Raw genomic sequence first — 22610 nt, 5'->3', positions numbered from 1 at the left:
TGATGTTGTGGCCCTGCAGAGCTAACGCCATCACACGCATCACACGCAGCGGCTCGGACGAGCAGCAGGGCGACAGCAGGGCCGCCACACCGCAGTCTTTATTACACTTCAATCATTTCACTAGAACGGCTATGGAATATAGTGCTGCGGATTATTAGACGCGTTTGAACAGGTAAGAGACACTGTGTGTCCATTTTACTCACCATTCAGCTCACTTCTATCTGTAAAAGCGAATGAATTACACTGATTTTTTTCCAGTTATTATTATTATTATTGACGTTTCTTGTACGTAAACGTGCCTGTTAGCTAGCTTCATCTCTCTGTCCTCCGCTGTATGGAGAGGCTGTGTGGGTGAGGCGTCGGCTGCTTTTAAAGCTGTGTGCATTGAGTGAAATATAGGCTACACACTAGTGTACATGTAGCCTGTGGAAGTGGAAGGAAGAAACAGCAAGGTAATTAGACATGGAGGTTATCCACGGTCATTGGTAAAATAAAGGAGGCATACGTTGTGTTTATGAACACTCAGGAGCCTTTAAAGCATCTTGACGCATTGGTTTTTGAGCCTCTGCTCGGTTGTTTACCATGCCTCCCCCCTCCTCCTCCTCCTCCTTTTCCTTCTCCCCCATCATCATCATCATCAGCAGCAGCAGCAGCAGCATCTCCTATTGATGCTTAGTGGAGTCATATGAAGGACACAACCTCACATGCTTCACAGTGGCTCTCTTATCTGGGATGCTTTCAGGCTCCTCTGCATGCAGCAGGGAAACCGTAGTGTTCAGTTAACTTTGAGGACCAGCTTGCATTCCTCCACACAGGAAGCTGTGTGATGTAAGCAGAGTGTGCTGGCATCACTTGAATATTGCCTACCCAAGCAGATGCTTTCTAGAGGATAACACGGAGTTCAACTCTTGTATCCGTACTTTGTATTCCTTTCAACAAGTCCCATCTATTTGCAAGTTTTCACATAACAATCCTGCATTTAAATCAGGCCTACGTTCACTGTGCAGAGACTAAAACTGTTGCGCACTCCTTTCCTTCGCTTATTGGGGTTATTTGCTCTCGTCACTGCCGTCTCCTTTCAAAACAATGACGGGCATCCCTCCATCCGTTCCTTCAGTGCATAAAACCCAGCCAGCTTTGAACTGCAGCCATTTGTCCCGCGTGTTGTGTTTGCAAAAATTAGTGTAATTGATTATATCAGCACCCCCCCCCCCCCTTCTTCAAGAAGTGTTTCTTAATGAAGCAGCCTCTTTTTACTACAAGACTCACCACTTGTAATGACTTTGTTTTAGGTGGCACTCAAAGGAGAACAGCAGAAACCAGAAGCGATACAGTGTGATGTAGAGCTGCTTTCTGTTGGCGTAGAAGTGCTATTATCCCTATTTTCAGAGATCCGACTTCCTCAGAGGTTTTCAGCGGCGCCAGCAGCTGGCGGACAGCTCGCTGACTCCACTAAGAAGTGTGAGATTTCTGCACTGAGAAGACAAAGCTGCTTGTTTTACAACCATGTGATGTTACGGCCTGCTGAGCTCAGGTGCTGCTCCATTGGATTCAGGTATATGGAAGCGAAGCATATGGCTGTGTGGATGGATCTATCCGCAGGGTGCCGGGATAATCTCTGTCGAGAGGTAGTAGTCTTGGAAACCAAGCACAGGGACCAGCACGCTCATTTTTCATATGTACGCACACACTGAGAGCTGTTCTCTAGGTCTGAAGATCTGAATTTTATAAATCCCAATTGTTCAGTGTGTGTTGGAAGTCGGCATTAATTGTAAATATACAGCTGTTAAATAAAAAGCCTTGTCTCCATGTGCGGGTGAAATCTGACATTTCTGCAGTGAAGTCGTGTATTGCAGATGTCCCTGAATGACTCGTGGCTTTTTTTTGCAGATAAAAACTGCTCTTGTCAGGATGAGTTATGAGTTAAGCGCCACTCTTTTTTTTTTTTTTTTTTTATTCTCAGTGCCACACAATAGGGTGAGGCATGCACGGTATCACTGATGACTCTCAGGCGGTTAGGTCCGTTTTAGACAGACGGCTTTAAAAAGCTTCACGTCCTCTCACACCGGTTGGTGAAACATCAAACATCACAGTTGAGCCCGTCACTGCCTGACTGACAGCAGAGACCAGGTTCATCTAACAGCAAGGTAAGATAGTTCAGACAGTAAGACACAGGAATACCAACAGCCTGAAGTTTACTGATGAAACTAATCAAGTTCTATTTTAATACGCAGCATGTAAACACAAGACGGAAACAATGAAAATCTAGAAGCTCTTTTGACACAGGCCTCGGCCTCAGGATGAGGAAATAAAGCAGGAAGCACCTTCAGGCTCTTATCATGTCAGTAAATTAGAGCTTTAATGGTACATCAGCACAAACCTGTTACCACACAGGATGCAGAGTTTTCTGTCAGTATAAAACAGTTTAGGATGTTGATACTGTGCACAGTTAGGATGGAAGCGTGACACGTGTGGAGCTTTTGGGTCTCGGTGCAGTTTGGTCTCACAGTTTTCTACGTTCCTCAAGCTTTAATGAGATACTGAGCTCATACTTTACTGTCTTTAATTGGATGGATCACTATGGAGGGTATATTTTCTGTTGTCAAGGCTTTTATCACTGGGACAGACGGACTTTATATGGATTTTTTTCAGATTTTGAATCATATTTTATTATATTTAACGCCTCGCACTCGAATTTTCCAGTAAAGATCAATTGCCATGTGCTTTAAATTCACCACTGTTCATTCATCTCATAGCCTGCTAGTTGCCGGATCAACAGGTCAGGTGTCTGCCATATTTCACTCTTTAACTCTATTATGATAACCCAAGTTTCCTGCAATAAATACTTTGTAACTCTTCAGTAAATCTCAGTTTTCAACTTAATAGTGGAGTTAAAATGACAAGACTGTTGGAGATCAGTCAGTTGCACCATGACATTGATATGGACATGACTGTATTGATCTGGTTATCTGGATATCTTATCATAGTAACACATTTTGGCAGATTGTGGAGCTTTGGTTCAGGTGTTTTCTCCTTGACTGACCAGTTCTAAACTCATCTCGGCTTCGACCCACTTTCTACACCACGTCTTGACTCAACCTGGACAACACCTGGTCTTGGAGTTTGCTCAGTTCTTGTGACCCTCGTTCATCTTTTATGTAGCTGCTGGGCTGTACGCTGTCGATGATGTACTGTATCACTGTGCTGTGGTCCCACGGTGCTCAGCAGCAGCCACTGTGAAGTGCAGGTGTGATACAGTATGTGGTTTGGTGTTATCGGGTCACTGTAAGTCACACTGCAGCCATTTTGAACAGTTTTAGATGTGCAGAACGTCGGCAGGAGCTCCAAATCCTTATCAGTGCATCTTTATGTAAGCTCTAATCCCTGTTATTTAAGAGCTCTTCCCTCAATTCTGGAAAAATTTTCTACTGTGATAAAAAGTTGATAAACTAGTAGATGAATCAATAATGAAGATGATAGTCACAGTCATATAATCAGCTGATTGTTAAAGCATTAATCAGGACTGTGTTGATGCACAGTTGATGTTTCAGAATGAAATGAATTGACCACATATGTTGACTCCTGTTAGCAGTCAGTAGGTTGTTTTCACTGTGAGCTGATGTACAGCAAGACACAAACATTAACAACAAACAGTTTACTGTTTTTTTTTGTTTTCTTTGTTTGGGTTGTTTGTTGTTTTCTCAGTTGTCACGGAGCTGGAACTTTCAGTCATATTATAATAGGTGGATGGACTAGAGTTCATCGCTTAATCACTTAATAACAAATGAGTTATCTCCATGACAACTGCTGCTGACGCAATGCGGTTGAAAGCTCAGGTAAAAGCTGATAAGTGGATCCTTCAGAGGAGTTAAGAGGCTTTTATTGTCAAATGACTACTTTGATAGTCAAAAATTAACTTTTTTGTTATTATATAGAGGCAAGAGGTATGAACATAGATATAAACATAAACAACAACATACAGTACAAGTTATGTTATTACTGAAAACTATACAGAGTGCAGTTCAAGGAATTCTGGGATAAAAATGATATGTAATAAGTTGTTGTACTCTTCATGGACATTTATATACAGTTGATGGTAAAAGGATGTTCTGTATATGCTGTTGCCATCAGAACACTGGAAAGGTTAAATGTGCCCCCCCCACAGTGTCCCATTAGTAAAAGTTAAGGGAAGAGTCCAGTCCAGGCCTGGATGTCATCACAGGGAGCCTGCAGTGGGCTCATGCAGCATTCAGGACTGAGAGTCGGCGTCTCCTCCGCACTCAGCGTCACACCAGAGCGTCAGAGGTCAGAAAGACACCACAACAACGCCGTCCTTTGTGTCAGGCTTCCAGCGGAGTGGGATAAAATGTGTCTCTTTTTCTCTCTCCCCCCCCCCCATTTTTTTTTCTTCTTCTTCTTCTTCTTCTGCAGTCAGTCGGTGGCTGAGTCGTGACGTACTTGCGGGCTCAAATGAAGTTATTGTTACAGAAAAGTAAATGTTGAACCACAGATGAATGCAGGCTATGACATAGCCGGCGGGGACGTCCGCTGACATGTGAGAGCAGAGCTACAGATCATATGATGGCCTGCGATCCCCTCCAGCTGCTGCTTTTTCTTTTCACCCTGCTAATTAAAAAAAGCCAGAGCTTTCACTGTTGCCTTTCTTTTAAAACAATTCACACAATCCATCAGATTCATTAATGTGGACAATTTAAAAAAAACAACATGCACACACACATTGGAATGTTTACGAGGCAGGCACGTGCCGCTGGGTCATTGTTCCAGCGATATCGGGGGGGAGGAAATGATGCGTGAAAGCGATACACTTGCATGAAAGCTTGTCAGAACGGGGCCCCGTGGAGATGTCCGTCTGAAGGGGGGGGGGGTGTTTCTTCAAAGGATTTCAATTAGCAGGAGTTGTTTGTCTTGCTTCAAGGAGCCGGAGGTACACAGATCCTATCACGCAGATCGCATCACGCACAACCCCCCCCCTCCTCCCCTCTCCTCCCCTCTTCTCCCCCTTATCAGCCTCCGCCACTTCCACCTGCCACAGCTCGTCTTTTTGTGCTCATGTGCGCTTTCTCTCGAATCTGCAAAGTCAGTCTCTGGCCGTGGAGCGAGTGTGGCTTCATTTCCTCCTGAAAAGAATCAGAGTCGCTCATTTACATCTGGAGTGCAGGCCAGGCGTAAGAGCACCAGCGAGCATGGCTTTCTCTCATATCCTGCTGCTCTACATTTTCCATTTTAATCTCCCTCCTTTTTTTTTTTTGTTTTTTTTTTTTTAAATCTCTCCGATTCCATTTGGCTCTCGAGTCCGTTTAGCCTTTATTCAGGAGTTCAATAGTGCACTGGAGTGAGTCGTCTATATATATATATAAAACCGTACCGCCGAATAAATCGAGCAGAAATCTTTTAATTCTGCCAACCACCACCCAGCCTGAAAGTTTATACTGCCAGTGAAGCGGTGGAATGGCAATAGTAGGTTCCTATAACAGGTTAGTGCAGCCATATGCGGGTGTGTGAGCAGCTAGCCAGAGATCCATGGCATCATGTGGTGGTTGGACAAACAGCTGGGAGCAGCAGAGAGAGCAGAGTCATACTCTAACTGACTGTGTTTTCTATTTGTCCTGTTGGAATTAAGACTTGCTTGAATCATGCAGTGGCTTGTTTTAGAAGATTTTTACACACTTTATATACAACTGCTAACAAAGTATGTTGTAGTGTTAAGAAATGTGTGTGAGTCTTGCAGCTGCTCACTTGCAAAAATGGCAAAAAAGTCCCAGATATGAATATTTGCAGGTTTGCTGGTGTTGGTTTGACTAAACTAGTGATTTGAAGATTCACTCTGGGCTCAGTGGAACTGTGACAGACATATTCACAGTTTACTGGCAATTTATAGAGCATGGATTAATAAAAATAATAATGGGCAGATTAATCAATACTGACATGTCAGGGTTGAAGTCTCTGCCGGTTTATTTTCATACTGTACACAAATGACCTCATGAAAAACACATTGGAAAAACGGTTTGTACGGTTGGCAGCGATGTAAAGTACAAACGGTTTGTAGTGAATGCAAAACACAGATGTGGCAGATGTTGGGTGGTTTGCTGTACTGTATCTCATGCTGACATATTTCATCTGCAGTGAGCTGAGTTTGATAGCAGAAAGTCTGAAACATCAGAAACATAAAGCTTTAAATAGTGGTTGTCGTTCATGTGTTTCTTATATATATTATATGTTACAAATGTTTTCAGACTTGTTGTTTGTTCAGTGTGATAGTAATGTCACTGTGACACTGTGGTATATGAAATACTAGTTCTAGTGGGTTGAGGGTTGTTTCTGACCTGTGGTTGCTTTAAGCCTGTTGTTTTAGAAACTGCATGGATGATGAAACACCTAGATGAGTTAAATTTGAAGGATGTCCTTGTTTGAAGTTATTGACTGATCATCAGGTCTCTGTGGGATCATGGTATATGTGGAAGTGTCCATGTAGGGATCTGTAGAGCTATAAAACTGTCTGGTTTGTGTTCATGATCTTTAGAGAAAGGGCTGAACAACATGCTTTCACTCCAAAAATACAAGACGATTGTATGTTTGTTTTGTCTTTTTGTATTTGCACACTTGTTACTGATCGTGTGATGGATTGTTGAGTGTCAACAACTGATTCAACAAGTAACAACATTTGTTGTCTTTAAGTCAGCGTGCGGTTCTTGAGCAGCTCTGCAAAAATCTGCACTCATGCACTCATTTGACATCAAAGTTTTCCGCTTACAGTAAACCCTCAACAGAACAGCAGCTACACGGCCGCAACTTGTAGATTTTCACATAGATTTACTGACAGTGAAAACCTTCTTCAATGGACTGATTTTTTTTTTTCTTTTTGAATGAGCAGACACAAAGAGAGCAGGCTAGATAGAAAAGAGATGCTTAAAATAAAAGTCAGAATCAATCACAGATGAATTATATTTGATATGTATGTGTGTATATATGATATTTGACATCAGGTTGGTGTGTATCTTTAAAAGCACAGTGAACATGTGAGCGTCTGAAGGCTCTCTGTCCGCCTGACACGTTGAGGAATCATGCGGGTGTAGTTCACTCCGCTCCAACAGACAGACAGACGAGGCGGACAATACATCTTACTACTCTTTATTATTAATGATATGTTTACCAGGGTGGCAGGAAGACTGAGTGCTTGTATTGGGAGGGGAAAACAACAGTGCTTTCTGTACATATGTTAATGACCTGGAGATTTTTGTCATACATAATTAACTCGCTGTGAATTTCCCAGCTGTGTCGTATGTCACGCGTGAGTGACAAAGGCTATATTCTGTCTCCACAAAGCCTCACTGTGCCACACGTGGACGACGCTGTTAGGAAATCTGCATTGCTAAGAAGCTTTTATGTTTTCTATGAATATCAATGTGGACATACAGTATGCCGGTTCTGATCGTGCTTCAAGAGTAGAGACGAGCGAGTGTGTCAGACTTCCTCGCCAGGAGCTTGTGTTACGGCCAGGTTCCCCACCGCAGTACACTACTGTCTCCTGAACTCTGCTCTGCCTGTCTGCCCTCTGCCTCACGCACCGCTCTCTCTCTCTCCGTTCGGGCTATGCAGCGTCATTTCTCTGCATTGCTGATGCAGCTGTGAGATGCTGACAAAGGAGATGATCGCTCATCCCGACCGTGGCGTCACGTCGGCGCACGAGACCTTCACAGGACCCCGTTTTAAAAAGGCTGTGACATCACCAAGAGATAAAACCGTCACAAGGTTTTATCTTCAGGATGCTCTGTCGCATGGTAAATAGTGTCTAAAGCCAGAGATGTCATTGTGATCAGGGTTTGATGGAATTCATGTCATTTCACAGATTTCACTGTTAAACGTTTAATGTATTAGAAACAAGTGGATCTAAATATGTTTTTAAGAGATAGGTTTTCATTTTAAAGTGACAAAAATGTAGAAAACCTTTTGTGATGTTGTCCTAAGTGGTCTCCACCGTGGTTGAAAGCTGAATAATGAATCTAAAGCAGAGTTGCCTAAAGCTGCAGTAACACTGAAGGCTCCAAAAAACTCTCCAACTGTAGATACTGTTCACAAACTTCTCTTTCAAAATACAGTCAGTTTTTATTCTCCAACATCACTCGCACGCACTTCGTCAGTTTCACTTCCTCACGTGGAAGATTTTAAAATCCTTGTTTTCATACAGGATGCGTAGGTGAAATGACAGCAGGAAACCCAAAACAATGAACATCACTGAAATCTGCAGTTGATGTTATGAATATTATGTATGGCTGTCATATCTGAGTTGTTAGAATTATCCATTTCAAGTCATGATTATGAGTCAGAAACTCATTTTTCTGAAAGGTCTCATATATCCAACTTGATGCTGAATGAGCCTCATATTGTCAATCTACAGTATTTTCAACCATCACATGACTCAACTCAATCACACAACTGTCTTCAGTTGTCCACTGATGTGAATGCAAAGTGGTAAACATTGGATTCTTTCCTATCTCTACTGTTCATCCCATGTGACATGAACATGGCATTTACATCCTCTCAAAGAAACGGTGACATCAGCAATGTTGAGCTAAGAGCAGACTGCAGTTCTAAAAGCCTGGGTAGCTAGCTGCTGTGCTAGCTAACAGGTTAGCTCAGTTCAGGGCTGGATTCAAGCAACCGTTGCAGTTGTTCCTAAGAGTTGTAACAGTAACATTATACCTGCCAGAGCTGACTGATATGACCTCATCAACCATGATGATATACATTTGTCCACCGCCAGAGATTTTGCCAAAGCATTACACTTCAGGATCTATCCCTTCAAAAGATTCCAATTTTTTTTCAAGTCAGTCTTTATGCAACACTCACATGCCATATGTAGTTGGACAGAGTTACACTATTGGTCACTGTAATCCTTCCTCCTCTCCACACTGGTTGTGAAGTGACTCTTAAGATAACAGATAACAGACAAAATCCATGCATTCCAAAGTTCAACTGAAGCTAATATGTGCCTTCAGCAGTCTGAGTTAGAAATCAATTAGGTATATTCAATCTGATAGTCACATCTGGGTTTATTGCCAGTGTTGTATCCCAACAACATACCTACATACATCTACTAGGATGTATCCCTCAGCTGTGGCTCAGCAAGAAAACACTGTCCATGGAAGCACAAAGAGCACATTTTGTACTAAAAAGACTTTAAATTTTGAAGAGACCCACTTAATTTGACTCATATTAGTCTAAACTAAACTATAGACATCTGTAATCTGACATCTGATATCTGTAATGAATTTAAAGTACATCTATGATGTAAATATTGTAGATAGATAGATATCTCTGGATATATCAGGCCATTGTAGGCATTGTTGCAAAGCAATGAGCAGGACTTCTTTATGGCAATACTGATTTTTTATTTTTATTTTTTTTTAGTTGAAAATGATCTTTTGCACAAATTTAATTAAGTATCTTGCTTTGTCATGAATGATCTGGATTGATTTTCCAATAACTGTACTATATGATGATACATATTGATACCACAATATCATTTACATGTGATACAAGTGACTCCTACTGCCATTCATTCATTCATTCATTCCTCACTCACTGCTCACAGTGAACCTTCACAAGATCACAACATCACACACACATCCATCTTGTCAGGCTTCAGGTTCTGCACTTTTGATCCGAACTAACTGTGGTTTGGACCAATCAGTGTCCTAGGTGGATTCTCACGTGATCTTGTGAATCCAGCTGCCTCACAAGGTAGGACGATGATAGACAGATGGTTCATCCAATCACCCGCACTTTCAAAAAGTATTTATTTGAAAGTGCCTGCCCTTTTTCCAAACAACGTCCAAGGACGAATTCTCCGATGGTTCTGTGTAGCAAACCATCTGGCACGTCAGGTTAATTCACAGTGGCCTCTATGGGAATAATATCAGTTGTTAATTCTGTCTTCCTATGAACACACAAAAAGCTATTCAGCTTCTGAAGTGTTCACTCTTGATGTGAAAACACCCTCATTTTTGCTCTCTTAATAATGCTTTAATCACCTGGTAAATCCCTCGCTCATGTAGCGTAGCTGCAGATAGAGTCCAGGAGGCATAATGTGCTGTGAGGATAATTGTCCGTTTTAATCCCCTCCTCAGCACTGTGTGTCAGTCAGCCTCTCAGTGAGGGCTGGCAGCCCACCGGCAGGCCTGACCTGTCAATCAAATCTCATCCGTCAGGGCTCACGGGAACAGGGATGAAACATTGTGGATTTAATTAGCGTTCTAGCATGTCATATCTTTACCATGAACTCCACGACAATGTTGGTGAAAACCACAGGCAGCTGAATATATTATCGCTACTGAACTACCACACAGTCTGCAAGGTTGCTCTAAATCCATGTAAAGGCTGTAGCCTGCAGCTGTAAGCTTTGCAAATGCAGCTATTATTGAAATGGCAAAGTGCCCTACTTACCCTTTAGAGACTAGCCCTGAAATGAACCAGAAGTGGGTGGCTGACGGCGAGTTTTATGTTAAACTCTACAAGGCATGGCACGTCTGAGCGGCGCGGAGGGGAAAGCGGTCGCCCACCACCACAGAGACTCGGATTGTTTCCCAGCAGAGGTGCCTCTGACGGGGCCCGGGCCCACGATGAATACGACTGACTGTGTTGACGGGTGGGAAGCCAGTGAGGGAGCATGTCCCTGTCACTGAGATAGTGACCTGTTCACTGAGGGAGAGGTTACATAGACTGTGAGTGGACATTTGATCATGTTCTGTCATTCAGTTAAACATCGCCCGTCTACGTTATTTTCTTCTAGTTTGTTTCTACCAGGAAGTAACTTAAAGGAAGCAAAGAGAGGAGGGAAGTGGATAAATGAAATGGATAAAAACTGAGAAAAATGCCAGATCCTAGAGCTCAAGATGATGTCTCCAAATATCTTGTTCTGTCTGAAAACAGTCCAAAACTCAAAGACACATACTTACAATGATGTAAATCAGAGAAAAGCAGCTATTGTCACGCTGAAGATGCTGTAACCGGAGAAGGTTTAGCATTTTTGTTTAATATTCTGTACAGTTTGTAGCCGGCTCTTTTATAGAGGGCGGCAGCTGTAGTCAGTCCGGACACAACATTTACATACAATGGATTCCAATGGCAACCCAGAGTCATGACAACAATGCATCAGAACAACAATAGAAAATCTTCAAACAGCTCCTGCAGCATATCTCACCTCTGTCATTGTTTCAGAAGTCCATTATGTTCCAGACACTCATAGCTTTTCCACATATAGCTCAATATGCTGCTAATATATCATGTTGTATCACCTCTTTATAGCTTTAAAGTTCCACTGAAGCTAGCAGCATCTTATGTTTTATGTGTTCATGCATGGGTGGTAATGATTAATAATAGCATTTTCTTCAATAAAAATGTAAAATTTCTTCTTTAATTTAGTACAGCAGTGCTTCATAAACTTTCTTTGAGGACACCACATTAGAATTCAACATGGATAAATGTCACAATGACAAACAATATAAACATATAAGCAGGTACCAGTTGTGAGGGAGAGCTACTGTCAGAGCTTTTAAAAAACTGGAATGATTATATACTGTTTATGTTGTGATCTACTTCAGGTTGTAACCCATAATCAAAAAACAATGTTTTCAATGTCTGACACTGTAGGCTCCTGCTTGAGTTACGTTGTTGCCTACAAGTTGACCCCTGTTGTTTTAGCCTATATTTGTTTACAATTTGGCAAATTGGCAAATGCCAAATGAGCTTTTATCAGTTCCTGTTTGACATGTATCCATGGATGTACAGACAACTATCACTGGATCACTCTCATACTGAAGAAAACTAAAAAAGTTGTGTCTGGAGCTATGATGAGCATTTCTAAACAGATGAATGGATGTAGAGCTGCAGCTAACAATTACTTTCATTATCAAGTAACCTGTCGATTATTTAATTGATTAATATAAAAAAACCCACACTGTTTCCCAGAGTCCAAGGTGACGTCTTCAAGTGTATTCTTTTGTCCACAACAGTTCACAACAATATTCAGTTTACTATTACAGAATACTAAAGAATCCAGAAAATATTCATATTTGAGAAGCTGGAATCAGAGAATTATTTTCTTAAAAAATTACTCAAAACAATTAATTGATTATCAAAATAGTTGCAGATTCATTTAATAGTTGGCCACTAATCAATGAATGAACTAATTGTTGCAGCTCTATATGGATATGTATTCATGACGCACATCAGAGATGTTATCCTCAGGAAGTGTATGTTAAACTGAATCTTAACATGTATATTATATCTGTGTGTTCAGATTTGACAGCTAGGACTCAAAGACGGATGACGAGTTTTGATGCAAATTGCGACTCAGGCCTCCCATCTCTTATTCCACGCCCCCCCCCCCCCCCCCACCCCTTCACTTGCACCCTGGCGGGGAGGCGTACCTTACAGTTTGAAAACCTGTGTCCTATTGTATGGAGATAGCTGGTGTGTTTGGGTCAGAAAGGAAACAAGGAGATAAGAAAGCATTGAAAGGATAACAGCACATATTGTATGTGTGCTAGAGTAGACACATGGTATGACAGAAGGGGGCTGGCACTGACAGGACCTCTGATAGATGGATGGAATAGAAAATCAGCACAAAGCCTGATTTTTTTCCTAGTTTGAACCCTGGCTGTACAGTAAAGCACATGCTGTGCCAGCCTTCCTGCCCACTGTCCCCCCAATGGCAGCTCAGCTCTCTCCTCTCTGTATGGATCCCGCTGTGTGTCCGGCCAGTCCAGCTAGCCCACTCATCTGTCCCAGTAGCCAAGCGGCAGCAGGAGAATGACTGAACCCGTTGTGCCTCAGCGGGTCATGTGACGGCTCTGTGTGGCTGAATGACTTTCCCCCGCAGCCCCACACTGCCATTATGTTTTATTGGAGGGGGCTGCTGATGAAAAGAGAGAGTCAGCTCTCCCTCCGGGGGCCAGCTCCACACACTCACAGCAAAGCCTGCTGGGAGCCCGTCGCCATGACTGCGTCGGCCGACGGGGAGAGAGCGACGGAGGAGAGGAGAGGGGAGGGAAGGAAGGAGAGCGGACACAGACATGCGGGGCAGCCAAATGGCAATTTTCTGCTGGTAAAGAAGACTTAAATCACATGTTTGACTCACACACTGAGGGCAGCGCCAGTATTTTGGGACATCCCTGACAATTCTTTTGCACACATCCCCAAAATAGAGCCACTGTAACCTGCAACTGAGAAAGCTTATTTTGTTTCTGCCTGAACATCTGAATACTACTGTTCTTTTTTTTTTTTGAGGGGTGGGGTGGGGGGGTTAGCCGTGCTCACATCCTGCTATAGCAGCAGTCACTTGTAAAGGGACTTTCTCACCTCTCTCTTTTTCATCCTCCTGTCCTCATTATCTCTGCTTTTTCTTTCTTTCTCGAGCTTTTATTCTCAGTCATTTCCTCTCTGTCTCCTCCTACTTCACCAGTATTAAAGCCTCAGCGGTTTCCTTCGCTTCTGGTAGCGCATACGGTCTACCACCTCGCTATCTACAGCAACATCTTTGCCATTCAGCTGTCAGGCTGCGGGACTTTAAATTAGAAAGTTGGGTTTTTAAAAATAGTAGGTGGTATTTGTGTGCATTGTGATATTGACAATATCTTGCAGTGACGGTCCAGAGATGGTTTTTATCGTTCACTCCGCACGGCCCAATAAAACGCTGAATACGACTTAATGTATATATTTTTCAGGATGTTTTTATGTGTATGTATCGATCCTGTGCTGATACAGTCAACTCACTTTGATCAAATGAACTATTAAGCCTATTGAAGCCTAATTCAACCATTAACAGGAAATGATCATGTAATAGACCCCATGTAGACAAACCAGCAGCAGCAGCAGCAGCAGTTTCCACGTGGGCGTCTGCTGCTGCTGCTGCTGCAGAGCAAACAGTTGCATCACACAGCCGAAGCCCACATGCACTGTGCAGCGTCATCACCGCCGCGCTCCAGCAATCAGCGAGAGACCACAGAGACAGATTAAATTAGATTAGCAGGACTGAGCTTTAAAGTCAAATCAGCAGCTAATGGGCTCTAACATATTTGGCAGCGGTGACAGCGCGTCTTTTGTAAATAAAGGGCAGTCAGGAGGCGTGCCACGCAGTTAACCCCGGCCCTCCTGCCACACAATGAGTCCACTGTGTAATTCCGCTGTCAGTCAAAGAGCTGGCAGGACTGTAAAGTTTATCCACGCCCGGTGGAGATTTATCTTTGTAAATAAAAGTTGCCATGTAGCACGTCAAAAAAAAAATGTCCTTTATGGTTTAATTCTGCACTTTTGTTCCCTCACAGCTCCGGGATTTACAAAGCGCTTATTTTACTGTAGCGGTGACTGAAGGCTGTTTGGAGCTGTTGAAGCAGAATGGTGTCACTTGTTGTAGAACTATTCAGCAGGGTTTGTTTTGCCAAAATTCAATATAGTGAAGTCTTTTCTTCATACTACCTCAGAGGTGGAAACACGTTTACTCAAGTGTTGTGCTAGAGTACAACTTTGAAGTACTATGATATTTCTGCTACTTTATACTTGTATTCCACTACATTTTAGAGAGAAATATTGTACTTTTTACTCCACTAAGACACTTTTCTCCTTTTAAACTTCTCACATTGTTTCATCCAAATAAGTATTTGATGCCTAAAGAGATCAAATCATCCAATATTTCACAACAGAAATCAAAGATGAATACAGATTTGTTCTTCTTTCCTACCACATTAATCATCTCACGACCTCTTAGATTTGTCTTTTGGCCCTTTGTAGGGGCCTAGACCTCTAGGTTGAGAACCACAGGAATGAACTACCTTCTGTAACAATGTATTAAGAAGTCAAAACTGGCTCCACATCAAGCAGCTACAACAGTAAAACAGTGCATATGCATCGATTCATCAGTATGAACAATGATAATGTCATATGTTATCAGTCACAGAGACGTTTTTACTTGAAAGCGATGTTTCACATCGTGGTATCGGTGCTTCTGTTTTAAGTAAAAGATGTGAATACTCCTCTGACCACTGATGCTGCCTCCATTTAATAACATACTTCTGTGCACTGCCAGATGGCATTGAGAAGCCTGTTTCTGATGCTCTACATTTAATAGCATCTCATTCACATCTGTGGAAAGTGAGTGAATGGATTTCTAAAAAATCCACCTGCCTGCCGTAGAAGAAGAGAAACACTACAGATCAGTGAAACGGGGCCGTCACACAGGCTTTTGATGAAAGCTGGCAGCTCCTGTGCACTTTGCAGCAACCTGTTGTTTACTAGTTGAAGTATAACGTGTCACTACGGTGGCGTGTCTGTGTCCATCAGGTGAGATTTTTTTTTTTGGATGTATGTCATCCATGTAGGTTATCCCTGCTGGACACATCTATGCTTACTGACCTCTTCTTTCTCTATGTTTTCTTTCATGTTTTATCACCATGACGATAGGTTAAAAAAGCTGTTCTAAGCTGACAGGCCCTCGGCGTCATCCCAAAGCATTCTGGGGGGGGGGGGGGAAATTTTGCAAGACCCATTTTTCGCAAAGAAGCGTGAATGACGGCGGCTGGCACATGCAGTTGATATTCATGTTTTATTGAATGGGACGATGAATAATTGAGCATCTCTGTGTCCCTGCAGGGCCTCTGTTTTGGCGGCGCACAAAGCAATGTGGAGGAAATAAAGATCCTAATACGCTGAAAAACCAGAGGTATGACCGCTCACACTCCAACCGACCCGTATACACTCTCACACAACATGTTAACCTCACACAAACACACTTGTAGATGATTTCAGACGTGTTTACTCACATGTGAACACCGGATGAGAATAAACACATGTAGGTGCTGACAGACGGATGGATGGATGGTGAAACATGTTCATTCTGGGGGATTTTACTTGTCTCTGAGTGAGTGCATGTGGGTCATAAGTACACACACATACATTAAACCACACACTTAGACCCACCAGCTGGCCACCACAAGCTGAGATTCTAGCACAAACACATAACTGTGGTGCGTCAGCGTGCACTGTGTGTTCTGTACTGTGCAGCATGTGTGCAAACCCTCATAAAAGGAAACTATAGCAAATTGAACCTTGTGCACCTTTCTATCAGTGGAGCGGTACATTGTTGTTCCAGGCTGACCCACAGGGCAGCAGATGCAAGCAGCTAAAAGCTAAAGTGTTGTGTTTCCTTTTCTATCATCATTCAGTATATGACCTGACCTAACTGTCTGTTCTCTGCTGCTGCCATCTTTAATCCGCAGTGCAGCGGTAAGGTCGGCCCGTAAATCGCTGCGGGGGTTAATGTGAGGTCAGTCACTTGTGCAACCCCTCCTCAGCTCACACTCAGTCACCATGTCCTGTATCCCCCCCTCCGATCTGTATGTTCTGTCCTCATCCCATGCAGCTGACAACATATTTCCGGGCTTAAATTGCAGCAGATGAAAGATGTTTCAGTTATTTCCTAATCCGATAGCGTTAGCGTGCCGGGTGCCTGCTAGGTCCGAGTGGAACACGAAGGCGCTGATGTCAGATTAGTTATCGACAGCAGGAGTGTGATCTTTGCCTCCTCCAGTCAGTTTGCAGCGTCACCGCTGGACTGCTACTGTAGCTTTTCACAAGGTCCACAATGTACCTGCTTCTAAGGACATTTTGTACAAACGTTGTAAAATGAGCAGAGTGTTTGTGAAGCTGAAACAGACGTTCACTTTGTCACCATACCTGGATTATTTGTTGGAGACCTGACAGTAGATAGGTAAGAGTTTAAGATAGAAATGATGCAGTAAAAGATGAGCATGCACATACGATGGAGTGTCAGATAGGAGGATAAAGTACTTTTGCTTCTTCATTCAATTCTGAAGCTTTTCTGATTTAAGCAAGTTCTGATCTGAAGTTTAGTCACCTGATTGACATGTCACGTTGTCTCACCATGTCATGACTAGGCGTGTAATGGTACACAGAGTTCAGTACATACCTCGGTATTTGGATCAAACAAACAAAAGAAATGCAGGAAACAACATTTTTGTCATTTATGACCATAATGATCACAGATGCTTCCATACAGGCCATGATGGCTCACTGAACGGTTTGATAAAATGATGTGAGTCATATGCTATGGCCTTCACTGTCACCACATCTCAACCCAGTCCAACACCAAAGGGAGATTTTTGGAGCAACATGTTGACCACCACATTCATCATCAATGGCAAATGACAACTAAGTGAAACATGTGCGGATGTTCTTCCTTGACATTGGGAACACATATTGTGGTAAAAACTTCGAACGCACTCCATGTCGAAACTTCCTTTCATTTGTCACCCATCTGTACTCGGAAAAAAAACTAAAATTGAAACAAAAAAACCTGCTTCTGCCAAAAGACTGGCAGCCAGGCCTCATCATATTTTTAGTTTCCCGGACGATCTCTGTGAAGTACAGTCAAGAACGTTCTGTTCTACACAGCATCCATTTGTTAGCTTCACTTGGATGTTGACGTCTGGCCCGGTCAGAGGCTTTTCAGTCAGGAGCTTCCTGTCTTTGAGTGTGATGGGGAGCTTCCAAAAAATCAGAACCCAGGCAGCTAACAAAGGAGACACATTGTGAAAACCCCTGCAGAGCAACTGACAAACAACTATAAATGGAGAGCAGGGTTGTTTGGTAGAACTCCTCATCAATGGGTTGGTGGAAACAAGCTGAACAAGGGATTCTTCCAGGAAACCAGAGTCAGCTGAGTATCCAACATTCATAGCAAGCGTATTCATTATGCAGGCTCAGTCATCGCTGCGCTAATAGCTCCTTTTATATCTCCTAAGGTGCTTCTGCGTGTCTTGCCGCACGTCGACGGAGCAGGCAGAGCGAGAGAAAGAGAGCCCGTCTCAGAGCGGAATCACAGTTTTTGACTCAGCTTATTTCGGAAGAGCTGCTCAGTGTGTGAGGTGTCAGCGACATGGAAGACATGCCTCTGCAGATGCAACGGTAGCACATCAACAGCACCTTTTTGTTTGCGGGAACACGGAGCACATGTGTGTGCGTAAGTGTTTGTTTGCACTTCAGCACTCTTGCTGGGTGGGTGGTATTGTAGGCTGGTGAGAAACAGAAAATGAGTCACCGATTCCAATGATGTTTTCATGCTTCCACTTCTCTCTCTCTCTGCCTCTCTTAGAGCCTCTGCATTGTGTGGAGAGAGGAGCTAAACAGCACAGTGGTAATTATCCTCACATTATCCTAGACATTGATATTCATCGCTAGGATCATTCGCAGCCATGAGACAAGCGCATACTTGTGTTTGCCTTTTTGCCTCCTCGCAGCTCCGTTCACCCTCCTCCTCCTCCTCCTCCTCCTCCTCCTCCCTGCTCGTTACCTCCACAATAATGACTGTGCCAGTGTGGGCTGCTCAGTTATTCACTGAAATGTCAGCGTTGCCCTCAAACTGTGGCTTCATTGTGGTTCCCAGTTTGCCCGGTGGTATGGAGACACAGTCAGTGGGTAGAAGTGTTGCCGCTAATGAACCTAGTTAAGCTTCACTCCGTTACGTTGACACATCTGGTGGCATTTTTTTTTTTTTTTTCATCCGCATACTCTCCTTCCTCCGCCTAATTAAGTGATCTGTTCAGGATCTGGGCTGCAAAAAGCAAAGTGTACCCGCCACAGCTCACACAGGATGTACCGCGCTCAGCGTGACACATCAGCAGCCGTCACCAGCAGGTTCTGAGCACACAACGTCCCCGCCCCCCCACCCCCTCCTCGTCTCACTCTGGCCATTTGATGGCCTTTAACTATTCTGCTCTCTAGAAGGAGCGCTCCGTCTCGACCATCAGATCAGCTCACGTCAGAGCACCGTCCTCTCATCCTCACCATCGCTACTCCGTCGAGAAAGGGGAGACGTCAGCGAACGAGCCGCGGCGGCGCTCGGCCCCCGCTGAGAGACGTCAGCTCTGGAAAACATCAAAGCGCCGCTGTGGCTGTGCTGGATCCTGGGATCCTCAGTCAACACTGCATAGTCCCTGCTCACAGCGCCCGCTCCGGGCTGCAGAAACCATATTTATACATGATCATGTGCAGACACACATACTGTGTGCTGATGTGAATGTAAATATCATTATTATCAAAGAGGAAAGCTCCACCTTCAGCTGATTTATTGATAATGTAGAAGTCCTCCCGGTACTGTGTGTCCTTCCTTTAACCTGCATCACTTCATGTTGGTTTTTGCTTGTTAACCATCTTTACATAGATTCTCCAGATCTGTGGGATTCTTCTCATTAAACCACTTTAGAGCCAAAACAATCAGCTGATTAGTCAGTTTCAACAGAAGAGGAATATTTGCTGGTGTCTTTGGTGTCAGTTAGTGAATCAAAACAAGCAATTTGATTGAACTCTGGGAAACTGTGGTGCACATTTGACACTATTTTCTGACATTTTAGAGATAGTATCATTATTGATAATCAACAGATGATTCAATAATGCAGCTCTAAACCAGTCAGTGAGCCCCTTGAACGTATAAAAGCATCTGTTTATCTTATATGGATTTTTCATTTAATTTGTCAGCCATCCACATGTCAACAGTGATTTCCTTCAGTTAGTCATTTCCCAAAATGCAGTTGGAAAAACCCCCATCGTACAACAGGACCTGTTGGTTGAACACAGGGATAATAAGCATGCTCTTTGCTCAGAATGCAACATTTTTTGCGGTTGCGTTGTATTCTGGTCTGTTTGAGTTACTGTCAAATGTGTATGTTTGTCTCCCATATGACTGTAGAACAATGTGCTGGAAATATCACATAGTAAAAACATACACCCAGAGAGCGAAATGAATCCAAAAATGCAGGTTTGCTTGCCAGGAGCTTTTTTTTTTTTAGAGTGGATCTTTCCATAGTAGTTGAGTCCTGCTCGCAGAGGGAGAATTATGTGTTTTTTTTTTTTTTGTTTTTTTTGATACTCAGTGTTTGAGTTTTGGATGGAATATTTTTCCATCCGTTAATGTTTCCTCTAAACAAAGCACACAAGCTGGAGTATCTAGAGGAGGCAGAGAGATGATTGACCACCACCTCGGCGCTGTTTGAATCTACACTGTCCTCTACAGAAAGACCTTTTGATGTTTCACCCTCTCCTCCATCCCTCATCCCTCCATCTTCAGATAAAAGAAGCCGGGATGGGCGGCCGAAGGGCTTCGACTGCAGCATTTTAATGATCTCTCACTTAACCCCCTCATCTGCGTACCCTCGCCTGTAATAGAGGTCGGCAGGGTGGGCGGAGGCCACGTGCGGAACAGTGAAGTTTGTTTCTGAGAGGAGTGGGATGTTTATGCAGCGTTGTTGCCTGTTTATACTGAAAGTAACATGGTTTAAACGTCACGAACAGCGGCTACAGCGTGTTCTAGCGCTTATAGGATGTGTGCGTGTAGTGTATGTGGTCGTGTGTGTGTGCTCAGGAGAGAGCCTCCTCCTGTGCAGATGGTACAGAACCATAACCTCATCCTGTTTCACTGACTCGCCAACTTGCTAAAGAGCCCACCCTCAACACATCTGCTGCAGCATGCTAATGACTCGCTTTGGATCTGTGAAATAATTTATGTCTCAGATGTCTTCTTTATTTCCTGCAAAGTCTGTGTACTTACAAGGCTTGGAGGTGTGAGTGTGTTTTATGTTGTCATATATATATGTCACTGTTATATTTCCTGTAAATCTCTGCTGCCTCCTTTCTAACATAGTAGAAATACATCTTTCCAGGCTAGGTGAGCTCTATATGCATGCAGATGAAGCGTCTAGGCCGCCATATGGCCACGAGAGAAGAGAAGGAACACAGGTTTTTATTGGTCAGTTTGAAAAAGCAGGGGTGGGGAATTAGACAGCCAGAACAACAGCAGCTGTATCTCTTCATTGGCAAGCTTTAGTCTTACCGCCCAGCCCGTTAAGAGCCGTGACAGGTATATTGTCACCGTAGCTACGAGAGGCTGCGGGTGCACCAGTCCTTCTAATGTCTTCACACTCGGACGGGTTTATCACGGACACGGCCTCACAGAGGCTAACAATGTAGCCTTTCACTCGGCTGCGGCGGGGGCTGAAAACATCGTGCGGAATAATTAGTGGTTTGCAAATCAGCTTAATCTTAACCCACCCGGACAAAGACGGTCATCGATCCCACAAAGAAACCATAAATCCCATCAGGTCTGGAGGTCACTTCACAGAGCTTCGGTTATCTAAATTCACCCAACGGACCGCACTTTGATTGTCAAATCCCTCAAAGCTGGCAGTGTTCCCACTCAGTGTTGTCATTATGTGTTATTTACCAATTTACTGAGGAGGAAGCTGACTGCTAGGTCGTCAAGTGGTTCAGTGCCGTTAAATGGTGCCAACGCCAAGAACTGAGCACTTTTGATGTTGCTCTCTAGCTTCCTCTGCTCGGGGGCAGTCTGGCTTGTCAATAATCAGCCACAGTTTCCATCAGTGCTCCACATGTTGGAGGTTTAGCGGTGACGTGGTTTTAATTATAATGAGGAGGAGGAGGAGGAGGGGGGGGGGGTGTTGGGCTGTGGCCATATGCTGGCCTCGGGTCTCCAGGGACTAAGCCAGGGGGCTTAATGAGCAGCCCCGCAGGAATTAGTGCTACTTTAACCTTAGTGTTTTGACTGCTGGGAGAGGCCCACCGCTCAGCTGATTTACAGCCACTGATGAGTTGAGGAGGAGGAGGAGGAGGAGGAGGAGGAGGAGCAGCTAAGGAGGCTTCATCCGGTCTGTGACTAAAACGTTTAGACTTCTTGCTGAACTGTTGCAGGTTAAGCTGAAGTGGAGTTTTAACACAGCAGTGAACTTGAAGACAGTTGTTTCCTCCTCTTCTACCTGAGACGTCCATTACATTACACAGCTGGCTGTTGTTAGAAAGTTTAGCAGGCGGTCTATGTGACTTGCTTCACTACTAGATTGTACTGAAGACATCATCCACAGTCAGCTGCACAGGGAAGAAGTTGAAGATGATATAGTAGCTGCAGTGAATGGCTTTCTTATCTGCTATAAATGTAAAAAAAATCTTTTAATTTTGAGAATTCAGCCAAAATGTGAGACCTGATTACAGCATGGCATGATATCATGACACAGAAAACATGTAACAACACGAAGGAAACAGGAAGCAGGATGTGGGACAGAGAGTCTGTCATGTCGAGCATTTAGAGTAAACAAGAGCATCGGTCTGAAAACTGTCAGCTCTCATATATGTAGCCTCACATTTCATTTCCTTCCGTCTTCAGTCTTTTATTGTATGAAACTGAAATGTCCATTTTTTTCAGAATGAACCGACTGACTGGTGCTGTATGTTTAGTCCAGACTGAATGTGCCAGCGCTCTAACCGCTCTCACAGGCTCTCATCATGCCATTACTGCTACATCAGCATTGAAGCCCTCTTCAGACTTTATTTATTGACTGATCTAGACGGAGCCCACCTGCTGTGTTGTGCTGTAGCCTCGATAGAAACCAAGAAAAAGACGACGGGTGGCAAATTACATCAGGCCTTTCTATCTCATATAATATTACTGTGGTGACCCAAAGTCTGCCTCGCTCATAATCGAGTCTGAGAGTTGCAAAAATATGGACTCG

At 43.6% G+C, this 22610-nt stretch overlaps 1 protein-coding gene across 4 annotated transcripts in view; it reads left to right on the top strand.

The window, feature by feature from the left end:
- Positions 1 to 22610, top strand: part of fynb (FYN proto-oncogene, Src family tyrosine kinase b) — a 77126-nt gene continuing 54516 nt past the window's right edge. For 2 of the 4 annotated variants that reach the window (XM_067573179.1, XM_067573175.1), the window contains exons 1-2: positions 2 to 172; positions 15667 to 15736. The gene's annotated coding sequence lies outside the window, so the exon portion shown is untranslated. Of the gene's footprint in view, positions 173 to 15666; positions 15737 to 22610 lie in introns of all 4 variants that reach the window. The other 2 variants (XM_067573180.1, XM_067573176.1) reach the window with 2 other exon arrangements.

This window comes from Thunnus thynnus, chromosome 18 (genome assembly GCF_963924715.1).
Source record: "Thunnus thynnus chromosome 18, fThuThy2.1, whole genome shotgun sequence".
NCBI classification, from domain to species: domain Eukaryota; kingdom Metazoa; phylum Chordata; class Actinopteri; order Scombriformes; family Scombridae; genus Thunnus; species Thunnus thynnus.
The sequence above is the reverse complement of the archived record's forward strand: the minus strand, read 5'-3'. Positions and strand labels throughout refer to the sequence as shown.